At 42.7% G+C, this 7344-nt stretch overlaps 1 protein-coding gene across 1 annotated transcript in view; it reads right to left on the bottom strand.

The window, feature by feature from the left end:
- The window catches only part of LOC137430212 (DENN domain-containing protein 3), a 219002-nt gene extending 212817 nt beyond the window's left edge, over nucleotides 1-6185 (bottom strand). Inside the window, exon 1 of the mRNA XM_078780421.1 lies at nucleotides 6139-6185. The gene's annotated coding sequence lies outside the window, so the exon portion shown is untranslated. The remainder of the gene's footprint in view (nucleotides 1-6138) is intronic.
- Between the last annotated feature and the right edge of the window lie 1159 nt (nucleotides 6186-7344).

Below are 7344 nucleotides of genomic sequence, written 5' to 3'. Positions count from 1 at the left end.
TTTGTCCGAAGTTTGTGTATCCAAAAGGACTCACGTTTCAGAATCGTGGTGTGTGATCGATTTGTGATTGATTCAATGGCAGAGATCTGAATGTCATTTATAGAGTGATCCGGTTGATTAAAGTGTATCGTGTAAGGTAGAGATTTGCCCTGACTGGTGTGGAAGTTATTGATTTCTGACCGGGTGTTATTAAATCGTGTGTAGAGTGTATTTTCAGTTTTTCCAACATATTGTTTGGTGCACTTTTGGCAAGTGATTAGGTATATGACCCATGTAGATTTGCAGTTCATATAGGAGGTGATGGGGAATTTTTGTCCAGTGCTAGAACTACAGAATTTGTTTCCTTCTAGTAAATGCTTGTGAATAATGCATTTGTTTGCTGTGCATTTATAGAAGCCAGGGATCCTAGTTTCTTTGTTGTGGGGCTGTGGGTGCTTTGCTTTTATCAAGAGGTCCCTGAGTGTCCGACCACGTCGAAATGATGTTAGTGGAGGTTGAGGAAATGTGGTGCCGAGTGTTTCTGATTGATGGAGGAGAGGAAGGGCCTTATTCAGAATACTTGGCAATTGGGATGAGGTAGCAGACCAGAGTAGGTGGTTACCAGTGGGACACGGTTAGTTGCAGGTTTGGGTTTGTAAGTCAGAAGGTCTGCGCTCGGTATGTGTTTTGCTCGGGTTATTGCTTCTTGCACAGAGTGAGGGTCATAGTTTCTTGCAATGAAGTGTGTTTCTAATTGGCAGAGAGAAGTTTCTTCTGCCATTTTTGTTGAGCAAATGCGTCTTACTCTGAGTGCTTGACTGTATGGTATGCTTGCAATTGTATGTTTAGGATGAGATGAAGAAGGGAGAAGGTAAGAGTGAGTGTCTGTTGGTTTGGTGTATCGTTCTGTTTCGAGTCTGTTATTTTGAAGCGTGAGTGATGTGTCTAGAAAGTGAACTTCGGACTGTGAGCTGTCGAATGTGAACTTGATGGTCGGATGAATCAAATTTAATTCATTTTGGAATTGGGTGAGACTACGGGGGGATTTTGACCAGATGAACTGGATGTCATCAATATAACGTACCCAGGATTTTTCCAAGATTCCGTGATGAGGTTGTGCATTGATCTTGGCCTCTATCATTCCCATGAAGATGTTAGCGTACGATGGTGCAACAGGGGTTTTTTGATTAAATTTTAACTTAATTTAACTTAATTTAAATTAAGTTTCACAATTAAATTTGATTCATCCGACCATCAAGTTCACATTCGACAGCTCACAGTCCGAAGTTCACTTTCTAGACACATCACTCACGCTTCAAAATAACAGACTCGAAACAGAACTATACACCAAACCAACAGACACTCACTCTTACCTTCTCCCTTCTTCATCTCATCCTAAACATACAATTGCAAGCATACCATACAGTCAAGCACTCAGAGTAAGACGCATTTGCTCAACAAAAATGGCAGAAGAAACTTCTCTCTGCCAATTAGAAACACACTTCATTGCAAGAAACTATGACCCTCACTCTGTGCAAGAAGCAATAACCCGAGCAAAACACATACCGAGAGCAGACCTACTTACTTACAAACCCAAACCTGCAACTAACCGTGTCCCACTGGTAACCACCTACTCTGGTCTGCTACCTCATCCCAATTGCCAAGTATTCTGAATAAGGCCCTTCCTCTCCTCCATCAATCAGAAACACTCGGCACCACATTTCCTCAACCTCCACTAACATCATTTCGACGTGGTCGGACACTCAGGGACCTCTTGGTAAAAGCAAAGCACCCACAGCCCCACAACAAAGAAACTAGGATCCCTGGCTTCTATAAATGCACAGCAAACAAATGCATTATTCACAAGCATTTACTAGAAGGAAACAAATTCTGTAGTTCTAGCACTGGACAAAAATTCCCCATCACCTCCTATATGAACTGCAAATCTACATGGGTCATATACCTAATCACTACCCCAAAAGTGCACCAAACAATATGTTGGAAAAACTGAAAATACACTCTACACACGATTTAATAACACCCGGTCAGAAATCAATAACTTCCACACCAGTCAGGGCAAATCTCTACCTTACACGATACACTTTAATCAACCGGATCACTCTATAAATGACATTCAGATCTCTGCCATTGAATCAACCACAAATCGATCACACACCACGATTCTGAAACGTGAGTCCTTTTGGATACACAAACTTCGGACAAAAGTCCCTCATGGCATAAATTTTGATGACTAAAGCATGTTCCCACATCAACCCAATCAAATTGTTAAGCGTAACCCATTCATTCATTTATTCATTCATTCATCATTCATTCATTCATTCATTCTACCTTTATATGTCATTTATATAAATATATAAATATATTATATGAATATAAATGGGATATGAATATATGCTTGTGTGTTTATGTATGTATATCTCTATATTTGTATATGCACGTGCACCCTAACTGTAACGCAAACGGTCACTTCCGTTGAACTTGGGGCTGGTGAGTGAACTTTGGCGTGGCTCTTCCTTCTGTATGCATTTTCTACACACATCACACATCTCACACACATATCACCATACATACTTGACTGATATACATGCCTGATGTTTTTGTAGACTCAGAAGAAGACCTTTGTTGGTCGAAAGCTTGTCGACAATTAAAGATCGACGTCCTGAAGCTACGTCCGCGTCTTATTTAATCTAACGATTATTTATTCAATACAAATGAGACGCCCTGCTCGTACTTTGGAGTTTCTACTATTTCTTACAGTTATATATATATATATATATATATATATATATATATATATTTATACGAGGTGTGTTCAAAAAGTATCCGACCTTTGTTCATAAAAAATACTCGTATCCAGATACAGCAAACTTATACTAATGTCCTTCAAAGTAGTCTCCTTGGGCTGCCACACACTTCTCCCAACGGTTCTGCCACTGTCGGAAGCAGCGTTGGAATGCCTCTTTTGGGATGGCGTGCAGCTGGTCCGTCGCATTCCGCATGATGTCTTCTCTGGACTGAAATCTGGTCCCTTTCAGGGGCATTTTCAGCTTGGAGAAAAGCCAGAAGTCACACGGAGCCATGTCATCATGTCACACGGCACAACCATCACCAAGGAGTATTACCAAGAGGTTCTGCGTCGCCTTCGTGACACTGTGCGACGCAAACGGCCGGACCTGTGGCAGCGGGCAATTGGCAGCTCCATCACGATAACGCACCCGCCCATTCTTCACATTTGATACAGAGTTTCTTGGCCAAACACAACACACCTGTGCTTCGTCAGGCTCCCTACTCTCCCGACATGGCTCCGTGTGACTTCTGGCTTTTCTCCAAGCTGAAAATGCCCCTGAAAGGGACCAGATTTCAGTCCAGAGAAGACATCATGCGGAATGCGATGGACCAGCTGCGCGCCATCCCAGAAGAGGCGTTCCAGCGCTGCTTCCGACAGTGGCAGAACCGTTGGGAGAAGTGTGTGGCAGCCCAAGGGGACTACTTTGAAGGACATTAGTATAAGTTTGTTGTATCTGGATACGAGTATTTTTTATGAACAAAGGTCGGATACTTTTTGAACACACCTCGTATATATATATATATATTCATATATCATTATGCGACTCCATACCATCAGTGGTGAACTGCCATTAAGGTATCCCATCCAGCTATCTCTGTGCCTTAATGGGAGTGATAAGCACTGCCTGTCACACGGTGTATTACCTCTGGTATCCACTCATTATATGGAGTCACCTGGATGCGGTTGGGAGTTACCAATCAGAATCTATAATTTCAGTTCTCCAACCTAATGAGCACAGGCCGTGACTTCACTGCCACGTAAGTACGCCTTGCCTGCCAAGCTGGAGAAGCCATCTAGCAGTGCGTAACTTAGATCTTCGTTCAGATACTATCACAAGTGCATACAAAACTCACAGTTACCGACCTGGTTTCACCCTTGTTGGGGCTTCATCAGGGCAATGCTGATCAGGGCAATCAGGTCAAAACAATCAGAACAAATCAGGTCAAAACAAATCAGATCAAAACAATCAGGGCAATCATCAGGGCATCAGTCCTGCATACACCTGTGAATCTGAAAACCTTTCAGTTATAAACCAGTCATTTTGCGACTCCATACCATCAGTGGAGAACCGTCATTAAGGTATCCCACCCAGCTATCACTGTACCGTAATGGGAGCGATAAGCACCGCCTGCCACATGGTGCATTACCTCTGGTATCCACTCATTATATGGAGTCGCCTGGATGTGGTTGGGAGTAACCGTGCACTCATTTGGTTGGAGGATTGGTTACTCCAAAGCCGTGACGTTACCACCACAATGTCCGCCCTGTCTGCGAAGCTCCAGAAGAAGCCATCCGGCATAGCTACATCATAAAGTTGTTAATTCAGATACTGCCACACGTGCATGAAAAAGTCACAGTTGCCTTTTTCTGGCAACTGTTGCCTCACGACTTGAAAGTTGCCTTTCAAGTCGTGAGGTGACGTCACGGCATTTGCTCATTAAGTTGGAACACTAAATTATATATTCATTTCATTACTCCCAACCGCATCCAGGTTGACTCCTTGTAGTGGGTGGAAACAAGAGTTAATGTACCGTGTGGCAAGCGGTGCTTATCGATCCCGGTAAGATGCAGCAAGGGCTGTATGCGACATCTTACTGGGGGTTCTCCACTTGCAGTATGGAGTCGCATAAGTACTGGTATGTATATTTACCAATAATAAAGTACGAGCAGAAGTACCCGGCGTTGCCGGGCGTGGGAGGGGGGAGGAGGGGAAGGGGAAGAGAGAGGAGGGAGAAGGGGGAAGGCAGGAGAGGAAGGGGGTTCATATATATGCTGGTGGGTGAATGTGGCGTTCATCACGTTTCTGAGTTAAGTGTGATGCCGATCAGGAAGAAGAAGCCATACTACCAAGTTCATACACTACCGGAATTGTTTGATTTATTTGTATTCAAATGTGTGGTGATTGTTTTGTATTTATTTATGCGAATGTGTACTTGTATATAACTGGCATTAATTTTAAAAGGCTTAGGCACTATCGAGCGATTTTTTTTTTTTTACTCCAAAAAAACGAACGTTTTTTTTTCAAAAAATGTTTTGGCCTAAAACATTCCCAGGCACTCACTGATGAACCTCTGAAAGTTTGATGAAGATCCGTTCAGCCATCTCTGAGAAAAATGGCGACACAGACAGACAGACAGACACACAAACAGACATCTCTCTTATATAGTAGATTTGACAGGTATACAGGGGGTTAGGTGTGGTATTGTGATTGACAGGTATTTTAAAGGCATGTGGGGAAGAGTATTATGGTTGCATTGTAACTGGAAGAGATCAAATTTATGTACTGATAGCCGTGATAGGTCTTTCAGAAGAAGGGAGATGTTGTCAATGCATAGACGGAAACTCGTGCCAGGCTACAGGAAAGATCATACAAAGAGGAAATGAAAGACCAGGGCTTACTCAAACATAAATTTAAAAAAGATTATCAACATTTTTTGCCTTTGCACGACAACTATACCAACATCACAACAAAGAATTATATTGTTACTTGATTTTTTTTTGCCACCACCTTTGAGTGATATACAATCCAGTTCTCTTCAATTAGCCTCGCAGTGAATATTATCACGGATGGCAGAGTACTGTATTGCATACTTTGCGATGAGGTTACAAAATAAAGCGGTTTTACGGAGAATGGTCAACAGGCATGGCGTTCTGCAAAGTCATTAAACACGTGATAGCTCCATTAGCAAAGGAAACATTCCCCTTTACAGTTTGCAAAAACATTTACCAGCATGGCAGAGCATTTTAAAGTCTTCACTGAGAAATAGAATATGATGAGAATTTGTGGCAATAGAAATGAAACATAAAATGACATAAGACATAAAAAACAGCAACATAAACAGCGTAGAGAGATATTAGTAACACAGCAGAATGGTTAGGTATTAAGCTATGCTTTTTCCACTGGGCCATAGCGGTGTTAGAATGGCCCTGAGCCAAATGTAATACAATGTGCCAGTCATTTGAAAATGCACTAATCAGGATTGGCATATTGCGTTGATCAGATGTACGAGTGGTAATGGTTGTTAATGACTAAAAACAATACTATGTGCTGTACAAACCAATGCACTCACCCGGTCGTTCCTTCTTGCTCGATTTTCCTGAACACTCCCCTTTCGTCGAAGCCAAATCAACCTTCCTCTTTCAGTTCCTTTCTCCACAATCGCCGTGGTTCCACCCACAACATGTTTCCTTTAAGGAAGGGAAGTTGCCGTGGTTCACATACAGGAGGAAGCTATTTGTCCAATCATACCTGTGCTATATAAACCTGAGGCCAACACCACATTTATTCAATCTAACAGTTTATTTGTGTAATTTCAAAGGAGGAGGATAAGGGTGGGGTGAGGAATGCTGTTGGGCAGGTGTAGGGACATCACTTCGGTGTATTTTGGATGGTAGGGGCGTGGGGAGGGTGGGTAAAGTGGATTTAACAGGAATGTCGGGTGTGGAATATTGTTGTTGTTTCGTATTCAGCCTGTGGCTGCTGGTTGCATCATTTCTGTGGAAGCGCATTTGTGCTGTGTCGCTGATGCAGTGCCCCAATTACCAGTACGCTGGTACTCAATTTGCCGACCTCGGAAGGATGACAGGCTGAGTCAACCCCCCTGGCGTTAATTCAACGATCGACCGGGATTCAAACTCAGGATCCTAGGATCCCAAGCCAGCACCCGAACCGCTAAGCCCACATCAGGCTGGGTGTGGAATGAACAAACGTGAGACCATTTTACAAACATCAAAATCACTACGCATGTTTACAACACCCAATCTACTTACCATTCCTGCCAATATTGATATACCCCTCTAGTCCCAATGCCTCATGGTACCTATCTAATATCAGTTTAAACCTGTCAACTGTTTCTACTACCACTACTGTTCCAGGGAGACAATTCCATGCATTAACTACCTTACTACCATCCTAACTCTCCCCTGATTTACTCAGGTTCTGGCCCATTGTCCTGTCACTACATTCTACAAAAAATATATATATGTCTGCACCATTTTGTAGATACCCTTCATTATCTTAAACATCTTCATCAGATCCCTTCCTAATCACCTCCTTCCTAAGATATGTCCTGTCTCCTTCAGCTGATTCTCGTTGCTTGGTATAGCTAGGCTCGGAATCAACCTAGTTGCTCTAGAGTCTAGACTGAACCGTCTCGATGGCAGCCTTGTCCTTCATCAGATGTGGTGACAAAAATTGGATACAATAGTATAGATGAGGCTTAACTTTCTGCCCCATCAAACCACTCACAAGCCCACCTTTTTCCAAGTTTCCAGTT

Source organism: Myxine glutinosa, chromosome 6 (genome assembly GCF_964187855.1).
Source record: "Myxine glutinosa chromosome 6, kmMyxGlut1.1, whole genome shotgun sequence".
NCBI classification, from domain to species: Eukaryota; Metazoa; Chordata; class Myxini; order Myxiniformes; family Myxinidae; genus Myxine; species Myxine glutinosa.
This window is presented reverse-complemented; position numbering and strand designations above follow the sequence as displayed.